Source organism: Heterocephalus glaber, unplaced genomic scaffold (genome assembly GCF_053883595.1).
Source record: "Heterocephalus glaber isolate CG9 unplaced genomic scaffold, H.glaber_assembly_v1.0 deba00000331, whole genome shotgun sequence".
Classification (NCBI taxonomy): domain Eukaryota; kingdom Metazoa; phylum Chordata; class Mammalia; order Rodentia; family Bathyergidae; genus Heterocephalus; species Heterocephalus glaber.
The window spans coordinates 3266374-3281557 of record NW_028258142.1 but is presented as its reverse complement, the minus strand read 5'-3'; the positions used below and the strand labels follow the sequence as shown (position 1 = coordinate 3281557).

At 37.7% G+C, this 15184-nt stretch overlaps 1 long non-coding RNA gene across 1 annotated transcript in view; it reads left to right on the top strand.

The window, feature by feature from the left end:
• Window positions 1–6: 6 nt before the first annotated feature.
• Window positions 7–15184, top strand: part of LOC110345278 (uncharacterized) — a 34524-nt gene continuing 19346 nt past the window's right edge. The window contains exon 1 of the long non-coding RNA XR_002388496.2: window positions 7–14847. This is a non-coding gene — a long non-coding RNA (uncharacterized LOC110345278). The remainder of the gene's footprint in view (window positions 14848–15184) is intronic.

The window sequence follows — 15184 nt, the reverse complement described above, 5'->3', positions numbered from 1 at the left end:
AGAGTTCCTTTCAGCACCTCTCTCCCTACATTTATTTTATTATTTATATAATAATTTTTCCACTTCATGTAAAATCATCTTTCACAAACCATAATTATGTATATAAATCGATATATTGCTTACCAGTAAATTTTTTTGTTCTAACATTTTGAGATAGTATCTCTTGGGTATCTTTGAAGATATTTTAATGCATTTGAGATCACAGTATTTACACCATGTTGAACGCCACTTCTTGATTCCGTTTCAGGATATTATTTACACATGATTGTCTTTAAAAATTAAAAATAATTGTAAAATTTGTGGGATATAATGTTTTGTTTTGCCATACAAATACATGTGTAATGAGTAGAATTAGGGTAATTAGCATATCCATCACATCAAATATTTGTCACTTCTTTGTGTTGATAGATTTAAAATCTTCTAACTTTTTGAAATGTATGATACCTTATCTTTATCTATAGTCACCCTACTATGTGTGCAATGGAACAACAAGACTTCCTGCTTCTATTGAACTGTAACTTTGTAATTGTTGGCTATTGTCTCTCCATCCTCCTGCTCCCTTCCCTCTCCCGAGCCCCTGGTAACCACTATTTACTTTCAACTTCTATAAAATGAACTCTTGTAGATTCCACATGAGTGAGCTCATGCAGTGTTTATCTTTCTCTATCTGGTATTTCACTTAGTGTCTCCTGGTTTTATCTATGTTGTGGTAAATGATAGGATTTTATCTTTGTTTTGTAACTGAATTGTACTACCTTGTGTATATGTGTCACATTTTCTTTATCACTTCATCTGTTGATGGACACTTGGGACAATTCTATACCTTGGCTCTTGTCAACAGTACCACTGTGCAACGAAGGTGGAAAAGTACAGATGTCTCTTCAACACACTGATTTCATTTGCTTTGTCTATATACACATTAATGGAATTGCAGGATCATATGGGGGTTCTATTTCTGACTTTTTGGGGAACTTGGTTACTGTAGTTTGGTTTCATGAGAGTGAAAGGGCTTTAGTAATCACTTAGCCTGGTGATTTTCAACCTTTGGAGTAAATGGATTTTTGCATGTACCTTCCATACTCTCTTGCTTTTAGTGTGTATTGATAGAAAAATACAGTGTAAGAAATGTAACCACTCATCTTTCATGAACATAGACATGAAAATTCTCAACAAAATAATGGTAAATCACATTCAGCAGTGTTTATAGGAAATTGGCCAAGTATAAGTTTTAGATACATTTATCATATAAAAAAGTAATGGCATGAGATGGTAAAAGTTAATTTGCTTAACTGTAGCCATCATTTCAATATGTATATGTATATCACAATGCCATGTCTTATCCTTTTAATACACACTACACAAGTAATTATACATCATGAGCAAGTAGGTTTCATTCCAGGAACGCACTATTGGATCAACATTCATATATTAATGAATGTAATTCATCATATCAACAGATTACTAAAATATGACCATAACACAGAAAAAGCATTGGAAAAAACCCAACAGCCGTTCATTATTACAAACTCTCAGCAAACTAAGAGCAGAAGAAAACTCCTAAATTGATAAATAGCATGTGGAAACTTCAGTTAACATACTTCTTGAAGAAAAATGGGATGCTTTTCCCTTCAGCTAAAGAAAAAGTCAAAGATGTAACAAAAAGGCATTTCTTATTGACAAAGTGTGGAAATTCTATTCACTGAAATCAGATGAAAAAGTGTAGAAGCCACATACATCAGGTGGGAAAGATTAAACTGTTTCTACCTGGAGCTGATAAGATGCCGGTATAGAACATTCTCCAAATGCACGAAAACCTTCTCAAACTAATACATGATTTCAGTAAGGTCACAGGGTATAGGAGTAACACATGAAATATAAAATGAAAAGTGTTACTGTGAATCAGTGACATTTAAATGATTTATATTTTATCACCACAGCACAGTCTGCGGGCATTAAAAAGAATGAGATGTATACCTTATTCAAAAATGTGATTTCAAACTTGACCATTGCCAAAATGTCAGAGCTCCTTACCTTAAATGATGGGACTTGTTTGCAACCCTAAATAGGGGACTTGGCCATGGGATGTCGGAGCTGGGTCCCGGGTCCTTCAAGTGTGGTGTCCCTATTTCATCATTGTTTGAAGAACACTCGAGATGAAATCTATTTTGTGTACAATAATGCTTTTTAATATTGTCTCCTCCACAGTCAACCCTTGTGTCCAATTCTGTGAGGCTGCAGAGGATTTCATAGTACCAAGTTTTTCCTTTCCGCTTTGTCATGTTTATTATTTTATTTAGAGAGAGCAAATGCCATGCTTTCCTTTGGCATAACAGACAGATTCAATAAGATTTTCTGCATACATACATGAGAAAAGATCCTGGCCCACAGGAGTTGCCATCTATTGTCAAGATGGTTGTAAAAGTAAGCTCAAAATTATGTATACAATATTAGTAATTTGTGCTTCTTTTAAGTGAAAAATGTTTATTTTAAGTTAATAGACTTGGTAGCTAAGAGAAAAATTATGCTTTAATAAGCCATTTAAAAATGTGTTTTCTAATATCATCCTTCCTAGGTGTAGGTACGATTTAAGACACAGTAAGATGTCATTTAATATTGGAGACAAACAATATCTAACACTAACAGTATCTTGTAAATCCTTAAACATGGGGACCTAATAGTGTCTTGTAAACCCTTAAACACAGGGACCTAAAGAATTAAAGGAAGGAAGAGAAAAGAATAAAATGAGAAAAGAAGGAAAAATGGAAACAAAGCTTTTGTAAATAAGGAGGGGAGGAGGGGTTGAAGGGAGGGGAGAGGAATGGAGAAAAAAGAGTAATCAAGATATATCATGTGCAGGTACAAGTTCCCTATGATCAGTGTGATCATTATGTGCAGCTAAATTGTACCAATAAAATTAATTTTTAAAAATTGCATGTACCGGGACACCTATCCGAAGGCTGTGCCACAGCAGGTGCATGGGCTCCACCCCCTTCTGAGGACATCAGATACACTGGTGGCATCAGATACACCTTTCCATGCCTCTCACAATGCCCTGTGAGCTGTGTCTTCTGGGATGTCACGGGATTCTATTGATGGCTGCACCTCCTATGTCATCAGGGTCACTCCACCCTTGCAGCTGCCATTCTCTGCCCATCTGTTCTGCCTCTGTTGTGCTCATCCAAGAAACTCCTGGTCAGAGGGCATCTCTGTCTATCTCTCTTTACCCCTGATATTTACAACCTCTTTTCATATATAGGCATAGGCAACAGCAGTCCTTTTTCTGTTCCTGACTCATTGGTCCTTATAGCAGCTTGGTTTCCAGAGGCAGTGGAGGGGCTGGAAGGCGCCCTCCGCCGTGGGACACCCCTTGTTCCCAGAGCACCTTTCCTGGAGTGGTGTTGTCACATGTGCCCATTGTTTCCCAACTTTAGGCTCTATGATTTACAGTCGTGGGAGCCAGAGCAGAGGTGCTGTCTTCACAAAATAATCTTGTGGTTATTATTTTTTTTTCTATGCTCAGAGCTTTCCTGAGAAGTATACTGTTGCATTTTAAAGTTCTCATTTGTGAAACTTGAATTGTTAAGCTTAATATTGTTCATTGCCTTTTATGCTATTGTGTAAAATGTGATGAACATATTTGACCTTATGTGGCTGTGAAAGGAGAAAATGATTGTAGAGATTAAAATGAAGATATTAATATTAATAAATACAAATGACACTCTACCTTCTGAAGCCTAATGTAATTATTAGGATGTTTCTGATAGGCGCTTATCTAGATATAATTCCCATCTAGTGTCATAGTTTCTCTGGTGTGAGAAACTGAAAGTGTAATACGAACTAAAAGGTATAATAGATAATGTGAAATAGGAAGAAAAGGGGCAAAGGGGAAGGGGAAGTGGGAAGGGTAGGGAAAGGAGAGAAGGGAAGAAAAGGAAAAATGGAAACAAGCTTTTTATAAATAAGGAGGGGTGGAGGGGTTGGAGGGAGGGCAGGGGATGGGGAAAAAATAAGAACCAAGATATATTATGTAAAGGTGCAAATTCCCAACTATGAATGTCAGCAAATTGTATACCTAAAATGTACCAATAAAATTAATGGATGAAAAAAAAAGAAGAAATGGGGAGAGAATGAATAAAATTCCAGAGATCTGTTGTTATATAGGGTGATTACAATGTAGGTAAAGAGTATACATCAAATGTCCATGTAAATCTTAAGATACATTACCTGCATAAGCTACAGACTAAAGCATATGATGATATATTTCATGATGAAGCATATCTTATTCAATCTGTGTCTTTTACTCCAAAGTGTTTCATAAATATGACTTTGTGAATATTGTATTACCTTGATGAATAGTAGTTTGTGGTCCCAAGATAGATATTCCTTGAATTGAATCCTTTCTCATTGAGTCAATTAATAAATATTTTTGAGCAACACCTGTGTGTGCTTTTACATTTAGGCATTTTTGGAGGTAAAAGGGAATATAATACATGATTTTTATGCCCCAAGGAATATCACCATATAATTTCAAGGAAGAAAACTACTTGATAAGACAAATTCACAAAAATATCAAGTGGCTAGTGAGTGGTTAGGCAGAAGTCGTATAAGAATTAAGAGAGAGAAAACTCACTAAGTAGTAAAATGACCTGAAATATATTATCTGGGAGTTCTTTTTTTAAACCCTGAAAAGACTTACAACTGTCATCCTTTTTATTCCATCAGTCACTGAAACTCATCAGCCTTTGCTGGTTGTGATCCATTTAGCCAGTGGCACAGTCATGATATTTGACTTTTAGAAAGTAGATGAACCTTCTTTCAACTGCAAAGAAAAAGACAATTATTATCCAATTTTAGCAAAGTCACAAAGAAATAATGGTGACTGATAATCATGGTTTAACGCATCTCTACTATATGTCCTTGAATTATTCAACACATAGACATATACCAAAGCTCTATTAATTGATGCTATACTAACTCCCTAAGATGAATGTAACCATTATGTGCTGCAAACATAGTAATAAAAAGAAAAGAAAAGTAATTTTCCAAACTCAGTATGTATCAATCTCATTTGTAAATAAAGCTTGTGAAAATGGAAATCCAGATGTTTTAACTTAGCAGGCGTGCAACAGGCCAAGCATCTGGAATTTTAATTAGTTGAAAGACTGCTCTGATGCTCCAAACCTTTTGAGACTTAATGAAAGATTTTGAATTCTTACTTGTCAATAAAAGTTAAAGACATCAGTTGGAAAAATTAGAAAATATAAAAGTAGGGAGGCTGAGGCCGGAGGATCACATGTGCAAGTCTCACTTGGGAAAATTAGTGAGACTCTCACTTCTCTCTGTCTGTCTGTCTGTCTGTCTGGGCTGGGTATGTAGATCAGTGTAGAGGGCCTAGGCTCAATCCTAGGTACCATAAGAAAAAAAATGATGTAATAAGTGATTGGATCTAAATCTAAAAACCCATTTTTTAAAAGGCAGTAATATACCATGTTTTAGTAAATCAAGTGTTTTAAATCATCATTAAAAGTCAACACTCATGGGGTACATCAGTGAAAATGTCAGAGTAAGGACATTCAAAAATTCACTCTTCCCATTAAAGCAATACAATAACTGACTAAAATAATCAGCATCAAATTTCTCTTAACTTTAGAAATTAACCAAAGAGTTTCAGAAATCTATGAAGGATTTCATTAAAAAAAAATAACTGGATCTTGGGGAAAAAAGTAAACTTTATGGACTTTCAAATTATTCTAGCCCCATTTCTGCTCCCTTACTCAGTGGTAGATTTGAAAAATGGTAGCCCATGTGATGGTTAATTGGTGATTGTGAACCCAACTGAATTGAGAAATCCCTGGCAGATTAGGAAAGCGTGCTTCTGGGTGTCTGGGGGAGTGTCCAGAGGTTATAGGAAAATGAGCCAGTAAACTGATGGGAAGACCTGCCCTGATGTGGGTGGCACCTTTCAATAGGCTTGCAGTCTGGATGGAATGCAAGAGAAGGAGGAAGAATTTAGCTTGCTTTTAAAAAGTTCCATTCTGCTTGAGGAGGTGAGTTTTTTACTACGGCCATTGGCTGTGGACATCAGACCCCAGCTTCTTTAGCCTTTCAACATGGACTCACACCAGGAACTCTCCAAGAGCTTCCAAATTGTCAATCTCAGTATGGTGTGCATCCTTGATCCCTCTTCTTTTATAACTTCCAGCTTTCTGGCTTGAGCAACTACAGGATCCTCTGGTTCTGCAGCATACAGATGACCATTATGGACTCTCCTGCCTCTTACCTGATCGCCCTGGCTAATACATCCTCTTGCATACACAAGCAATTATATACAGGGTTCCTCTAGAGAATCCTAACCAAGAAAGTCCACAGCCTTAGCCCCTGAAAAAGAAAAGAGTTGGAGCTGTTTCAAACCCTCATTCCCCTCCAAAATGGTCATTTTCTTGACCTGATGGTTCCTTGGAAGACTTCAACTATTGCTTGCTTTTATTCACTCTCGCCTGAACCCCAACCCCACCCATAATCACTTCTCCCCGAGGGTGTTTGTCAAATGTCTTAGTGTCTTAGCTGTCTGAGATAATGGATATCAAAGGAGGCACATAATACACTTGAAAAAACCTAAAAGAAAAGCTGAATAATGAGATGTAGCTGGATTTGGATGTAGTCTGTGTCCAATAGTTCTCAAGTTGGAAGCTTTGTCCCCAAGGTGGCAGTATTAAGTGGTGGGACTGTGAGGAGGAGGGCAGCCTAGTGCAAGGTGACTGGGCCAGTGGGGCGTCACTCTTGGAAGGGACTCAGTAGTTCTTGTGGGGTCCCACTTAGTTCTCTGAGAATGAGTTATAAAAGACTGACTCTGGTCCCTCCTTGCCTTCTGGTTTCCTGTATCACCTTGTGGTCTCTCACATCTCAGCGGTGTCACATTGATCACTGTGATGTCATCCACTGGGATGTGATGTACTAGAGGGTACTTGCCATAGCTCATACCATGCTATCTCCAAAAATGTGAGTAAAATGAATCTCTTTTCTTGATAAGTTACCCGGTCTCAGGTGTTTTCTATAACAATGGGAAATGGATGGATCCAGGTATCCATAGGGACTTTGAAAAGCCTGGAAATCTAGAAACTCATTGCATTTGTAGGGCTGTGTGCAGCCCAGGACCATACAATGCACTCAGAAAAAATGGAGAAGTCCTTAAACTCTCTCTCCTAGCTCATCTTGAGGCTCTGAACCGCAGGAAGTAAAGGCTACACAGCAGAGCTGTAAATAACCTGGCTGAATATTGAAGGTGAGTTCAAACATTCACACAGAGTCTTTTGCAAAAAGGAGGCATTTATTGGTCCAAGGTGTCTAAAGAAATCTCTTGTCAAATCATTAGGCAAATACTAAGCTAATTGAATAGGGACTTCTATGAGCATACATATCAAAGATACAGATTTTCCAGAATTAACTTAGGGAAATTACTAAATAAATTGTAACTACAGATGTCAGCAAACATAACAAGCAAGGGAAGAAAAGTCTGACTTTTAGAGTTGTATATTACATTATTAGAAATGTCCATTTTTCAGTCTTTCACAAGACAAAAGTAAAAACAACAGTGTATGACCCACACATAGGAAAATAAGAAATCAGTAGAAACTATCTCTGAAGAATCCAGATATGTTACTTGCTAGATGAAGACTTTAAATCAGCTAGTTTAAATATGTCCAAAGAACTAAATGAAGATATGTTTAAAGAACTGAAGGAAAATATGTGGACAATGTCTCAACAAATGAAGAATATTGGTACCTTGAGTTACAAAAGAAAACTAAATAGAAATAATGCAGTTGAGAAGTACAGTAATTAAAATGGAAATCCACCTAAGTAGGCTCAACAGTTGAACAGGCAGAAGAAAGAATCAGCATACATGGCAATGGGTCAGGTGAGATCATCCAGTCTGAAAAACAGGAAGAACAAAGACTGCAGTAAATGAAAGAAGTCTCAAAGACCCATAAGACATCACCAAACAATCCTATGAGGACCATGGTCTGGTTGTGCTGATGAGTCCAAAAAGTTGGCGAGACTGGCAAAAATCACACCAAAAGTCTTGGAAGGGACTGGGCAGCACTTTAAGGTTGGAAATGCTTGAGGAAAAAGCAGCTCCCTTTATTGGAACTATCTCCTGACTGCATTCCTGTGTTGGTTGATTAAACTGTGGCTAAACTACCCTGCACCAGCCTTGTTCTCCACCTGCCTCTTTTTGCCCTAGAGGACTGGCCATGAAAGCCACTCCAATATTGATTTAGAAAGGAGGGGAGGTGTGTGTATGGTGGATCAATTGCTTTTGCCATGTGTTAGATGCTAACAAACAACTTGAGCCTCAATTCATGGGGGAGACCTCTGTCCTTGCATAAGCTCTTGTAAATTGTTTTTTTACCCACCAAGCCTATGTTTAACGTAGGATATCTTTCTGCCTGAATAGATCTTTAAATCTTAAAATACAATTTTCTTCTGCGAGAAAGGACCAGGGAAATTTATTTATTTATTTATTTATTTATTTATTTATTTATTTGGGTACCAGGGATTGAGCTTGGGACCCTGTGCTTGTAAGGCAGGTGGTGGAACCACTGAGCTAAACCCCCGACCCTATTTTTTGTTTGTTCATACATTTAACTTTGTTTTTTTCCCTAAATATTACATTATCTAATATTTTTAGCTACTTTTTGAAGACAGTGATTTCAAAACAAGTGAGAAGCCTCATGTATTTGGCTCATAACAACATTTTAATTTGCTAAGCACATATTTAATGCCTATTTTTGTCTCTGCTTATTATGATATCAACATAGGGTCATATCTCATATATGCATGCAACTGAAGAGTTAGAGATGAGACTAACTTTCGATCTATTTTAATGCCACATTGCAAAATGCAATAAAATCTCTCAACATTACTGAGAGGGTTATAAGAGATAAAAGATGTATAGACACACAAAAAGTAGCATATTAGCTACATTCACATTGGCATAGCCTGCAGGACACCCAAGCTATGTCTATGTGAATAGGTTCCCAATTTGTGCACATAAGGCATGTAACATCTCAGTTTTAATCATATGTAGAAGTTTTAAATAAATATGTACACTATACATATTTGTTAATTCACTGGGGTGTTTTTTTTAATTTATTGGTTATTCTCCTTCCCAAAAGAGTCATTGGTTTTTAAATACACAATAGTGAAGGGCCTAAGAGGCGTTTGGATATGAGAAGAAGTCATTAGACATGGATTATTTTCAGCAAATGATGCTACAATTAATATTTCCTATTGTTTGGGAAATAATAATTCTCTCATGTATTATATTGGATCAGGATTTAGATTTAAGCTTCCACTATGTCAATGAACATAATAAACTCATTTTATACTGTAAGTATTTGATAGATTGTGTATGGTTCTTAATTTGGTGACATTTTCCAATGCCATGTATTGGTTTATTTTTAACAGAAAAATCCATACATTTTCATCAACATGTAGCAACCATAACTGGAGTGCTCGCTAAGCTCCAGGGGCTTAAAAATCAAAGACTCCATTATGAGCTTGGTGTTCCACACAGCTCATTTTGGCCTACAAGCCACCAGCTCCATATCAGTTGCATTAGATATTATAAGGTTTTACAAGATACTGATCAACTTCTACTAAGGTTTTCTTTGCAGTCCTCCCACTGTTGATACGAAGGTTAGGAACAGACATACAGGGTTACTCTTTTGAGCCTTGGACAAGGATCGTGCCCATCTTAAGCTCTTTTCTTTGACATTACAGGGTACATCCATGGGTTTTATAACCTTCATAGCATAGTCTCACTCACAGCAGCTCTGAGAGGTGGGCAGTGTGCTCTGGGAGACCAGGCTGCTGGCTTTGGAGCTTCTGAGATTTAGTGGAGGACTGAGAACTTTAGATCAGACGTGGTTTTTATGGCTTCCTCTTGTTCTCCCCCAACCCCACTACTTGGATGACCTCTGTGAGCTAGGGTGACCTCTGAGTTTAGGTTTTCTTATAGAAAATAAGCACTATCAATGTCTTTAGTATAATCTGTCTACAGAATATGAGGAAAGCATACTGGGAAAAACCAAAGCTGTGTAGTCAATGGAAGCTTCGAAGGGACCTGTTGAGAAGCATAGATTTCTGAATCTTGTTAGCAGCACGAGTCCCAGAAAGTTTACTTTAAGTGCTTTCCCTTACCCACACTCCAGCCAGTCCCTGGTCACTGTTCCCTATTCAAAGTAATTTCTCCCCTTTGTGATCCAGTGAGATAGTCAGAACATTGATGCGCAAAGTGTTAGGGAGTAAAGGTGAACAGGGGGCCAATGACTGCATGTATCTACCTTCCGTAACAATTGCAGCTGAAACAGTCAGGGCTGTGCTGGTGGATATCTCCTTATTTTAGAGATCAAACATTTGAATGATTCAGTCAAGGGTATATAGAGATCATGGCAGGCCCAGAGCTGCATCTGAGGTCCCCTAATTACCGTACAAGGCCCTTTGTAAACAGGCTATACCAAGGTGCTGTGTGTTCTTTAAAGGATGGAGACGTCTGAGGTGTAAGAGGAAGGGATGGCAGATGGGAAAATTTTAGAAAAGTGACGATAACACACCTAATCTATGTTCTAAGGCAGATGATGATGGTGATGAAGATGATGATGATGATGTTGATGAGACTGATGATAAATCAAAGGTCAATCTAACTCTTCCCAGAACAATGCTGGCCCTCTGAAAAAAAAAGGAAGGCTGAAGATCAGTGGGAGCCATGTGGATATTAGCCAACAGGAGTACAGTTTTGTCTTTCATAGTGCATCCTTTGTGTTTGGCCTATGGTGGCACTGAGAAGTGGAGCTCTGGCCCCCGAATCAAATTTCCTCACATGTTCAACATTGATCCCAACCACTGAATTTGATTCAGTTCTCGTCCAATTTGGTTTGTGACCAGAATCATGGGAAGAATAAAGTTTGTGAACCTAGGTACTATTCAATATAACAGAATCTCAGTATTAAGTTGATCACTGTTATTAAACTGTGCTAAAATCAAAGGCACACGGAGGTGAAATACCGGTACGTCTGTGAGCATATTTGATACACCAGATAAGTAGATCCTGGGAAGGGTATACCGTCAGTGTTCACTCAGAAATGCTAAGAACTCTGTGCATGCTGCAATGTTTGGGGCCATGGAGAAAATGCTAACCCCAAACTAGACTCTGTTCAATCCCTCATGGAGCTTGCAGTGCTGTAGACACCAAATACGCATAGACGTACAAGTATCAGTGCATAGTTTGGATGGTGGTAAGTGGAAACATTTGGGTGGGAAGAAATGAAGATTTTCCTTTGATTGCATGGGAGGGAAAACATTTCGAAGGCAATTGTCCATAGGCTGAAATACCAATGTAAAACAGCTAGCTGTGTGCACAAGTTAGAGGTGTGATTTTGGTAGAACTAACAGTAAGAAAAAGAAAAAAGGCTTATTATATTTAAGTGATTTTTGAGAGTTTGAATTATGATAAGCCGGGGAGAAAGTGATTCAGATGAAAGCAAAGGCTAGCTTATAGACACCATTAAAGATGTTGCTCTTTATAACAGGGCAAAAGGAAGGTGTTAAGGAATTTTTTTGGTCAGAAGTGATGCTGGGAAGAGTCAGGTGAGCAACTTTGATAGCGCAGGTAGAAGTGCAGGAGGCCGGGCCTGGTGTGGCTGTGATGGAGGGTGACAGGTCCAAAGGCTGTGTTTTGAGACAAAGGTAGCCATTTCTCATTGTCTCATTCTCATGGTTACTGCATTGTGTGTTGTATGGCTTTTAATTTGTATGCAATTTTGATTAAAAATTGTAATTTTTGGCACCGCCTCCATCCCAGGCTCCTAGGGCAGAGAACCTGAGCCGGTCCCAAAACCCGGAAGGAAGCTCCCCCGCTGCCATCCCAAGCTCCTAGGGCACAGAAGGTGAGCCTCGTGGGTGCCAGAAGCACCCCATCCTGTGGAAATGAGAAGAAACGTAAACAAGTCTCAAAAACAGACTTCTGGATCACCTACAGCAACCCCAAAGGGAAATGAGATGGAACAATCTGATACTCAACCACCTGGACTCTCTGAACTGGCAACAAAAGAGGATCTGGGAAAAATGAAATCAGAAATAATTACTCAGATAACAGCAAAGATTTTGCTCATGGTGCAAGATATGATCAATAAATCTAGAGAGGACACAGATAAAAAAATAGAGGATCTGAGGAACAGGATGGAATCCCAACATAGGAAACAAATGGAATCCATAAAACAGACACAAACAGATTTCCAAGAGATTAAAAACTCCATCGAAAGTCTGTGCAGCAGAATGAACCAATGTGAGGATAGAATTTCACATATAGAAGATAAGATTGCAATTAGTGACCAGGAAAAGAAAAATTGCTTTAACATTGTAAGGGAACACGAGAAATCAATCCAGCAGCTGCTAGACGATGCAAAGAAGAATAACATAAGACTGATTGGAGTCAATGAAGAAAGAGGAGAGAGTGCAGATGACTAAAAAAACTCTTCACAGAAGTGATGGCAGAAAACTTCCCAAGGAGGGGAAAAGAACTTGACATACAGATAAGTGAGGCATATAGGACTCCAGCTAACCTTAATTAAAAAAAATCTACACATAGGCATATAATAGTTAGGATTCCAGAAATCCAACAGAAGAACAAAATTCTACAAGCAGTGAGAGAAAAGAAACAAATCACATACAAAGGAAAGCCCATCAGAATCATAGCAGACTTCTCAGTGCAAACCCTCAAGGCAAGAAGAGCTTGGAGTGATGTATTTCAAGCCCTAAAGGAAAACAGCCTCCAACCCAGATTGATGTACCCTGCAAAGCTATCTTTCAAAATTGATGGAGAAATAAGATACTTTGATGATAAAGAGCACCTCAGGAACTTCATGAATACCAAACCGGCACTCCAAAAAATTTTAGACAATACCCTAGGAAAAATTGTAATTTTTAATAGCTCAATTTATTAATATTTTCCTTTAGGTTCTTTTGTCTTTGCTTCCAAAGGTCTTTCCCTAATAAAGTTTAATCCATATTTACCTGTGTTCTGCTGCAGGACTTTTATATTTTTAGTTTACATTTACAATTTTAGTATTCTCAAATGTATTTTGTTGAACAAGAAGATGCAATAATGTAACTTTAAAATTTTAAAAATTGTGTTACTCTTTATTGAACAATGCACCATTAGTGATATATAATAAAGTACTCATGAAAAAGTCTTGATTCTGTGCCGTTTAAGGTGGTCACTTAAATGGACAAGTATACTCTGTCATCTATAATGAGGCCATACTATTTGGAGAATAAACATTTGAATGATAACTTTATGTAAAAACAGTGTTTAGTTCCAGTGAGTCAGGGTACATGACAAATCCAGTTGAATAAGTTCTGTGCTTGCTTCTACCTGCAATTCAGTCTGCCCTGCACTCTCCCTGGTTAGAACTTTGTTCATCATTTTGTTCTCATGCCTGGCATTTATAAATCATTTTGAATTGCTAGTTAATTTTCCATAAGCATTTGTTCCACTTCACCAACTCTCCAAATATTTAATCATTTCTATCATTTCCTCTTGTCAGGCTCCCTGTAGTTAAGGAGAAGAGAATTATCAAGAACGGGCAGAAATGAGTAGGAACATGACATAATCATTTGAGCTTTGTCTATTTGCTGTAACTTTGACATAATTGGAATATTCCAGCCCAACATGTACCTCTTAAATTGACTAATATCTTCCTTGCTGTCATCTGCATAAGCTCCTCTGGCATAATTGTGCAGTCAAGAAAACTGTTTTTTGCAAACATGAAAAATAAAGTTGGTACAATTTTCAAGTCATTCCTTATGTACTCTTGGTTAATACTTTGCAGTCATTTGTCTACTCAATAATTGTTTTGATAACTGGTGCCAGAAGCAGTGAAAAATGTTGAACAGCTAAAGGCAAGCAGGATCCCAGGATTAATACCTAAAAGAAAGAGTAAAGTGTGCAACCAAAACAATAAAACAACAGCACTGGCCTAGAAATGGATGACAGGTCCACCATGACATGGGTTATGAGTGCATCTTTGTGCTGACACCAGTATCTTATTAAGAGCTGCTTGAAATCAGAGCACTTGCTCCTGGTATAATTGGCAGACTGATGTATGATTTTGCCTAAGGTTTGAATTAAATTTCATACTTTCAAATGGAGTACTTGGAAAAGTAGATTTAATGTTGAGAAATTTTTGCTCTTTCTCATATATTTGAATTTCTCTCTTTTAGAATTAACTGAGAAAAAGTATTTAAAAACCTTTAAGTGCTCTAAGACTCATCCAATGGCATGCAAAATACTAGTACTATATAATCTCATTAGCGCAATGCCGAGTATTAGCTACATTTTCATGAAAATAAGGAAAATTGCTTGCCTTTTTGATTTGGTGTCACAGAGGTTTGTGTAACAATAATTGCTCAGAGCCAGCCCTGGGGTTGTGGGGAGCTGAGACACCCATAGCCCCAGGCAGGAGTTCTGCAGATCTGCAGGGTGGCAAAGGCAATAGTGCAACGTGGAGAAACGGGTTCTCAAGGAACTAATTTCTTTTGAGATCCCTCAGCTGTATCCACACAGCATTGCTTTTGATAAACTCTGAAGCTGATAAAGATCTTTCAAGCAAAAGCTGTTTTCCTGAAAAATAAAAATGTCCTCATATGTAACTTGGCAGTGAAACAACGGAAATGATGCTGTTCCCATCCTTTCAGTAGATGCTGCTCAGAGATGGCCAATGTGTGGGGGAAATGATGGAAGGTTGGCTGAGCAAGATTTCAGAGATCATAGTCAAAGTGTTTCTGGTAATTTTTTTTTTTAATTTTTAAATTAATTTTATTGGTACATTTTAGGTATACAATTCGTTTACATTTATCATTGGGTGTTTGTACCTGTACATGATGTATCTTGGTTCTTTTTCTCTCCCCTATTACCTGTGTGCACTTCACCCCCTCCGCCCTTCCCTATTTACATAGATTTCATTTGCATTTCTTTTTCTTTTCTCATAGTTTTTCCTTTCCCTCTTTTCCTTTCCCCTTCCCCTCCCTTCACTCCTTCGTCTTTGGACCTTTTTTCCGATTTCAAATTATCAATTATTCATTTTAATCATTTTAACCCTTGTTTACACTATCAGTTTCTCAC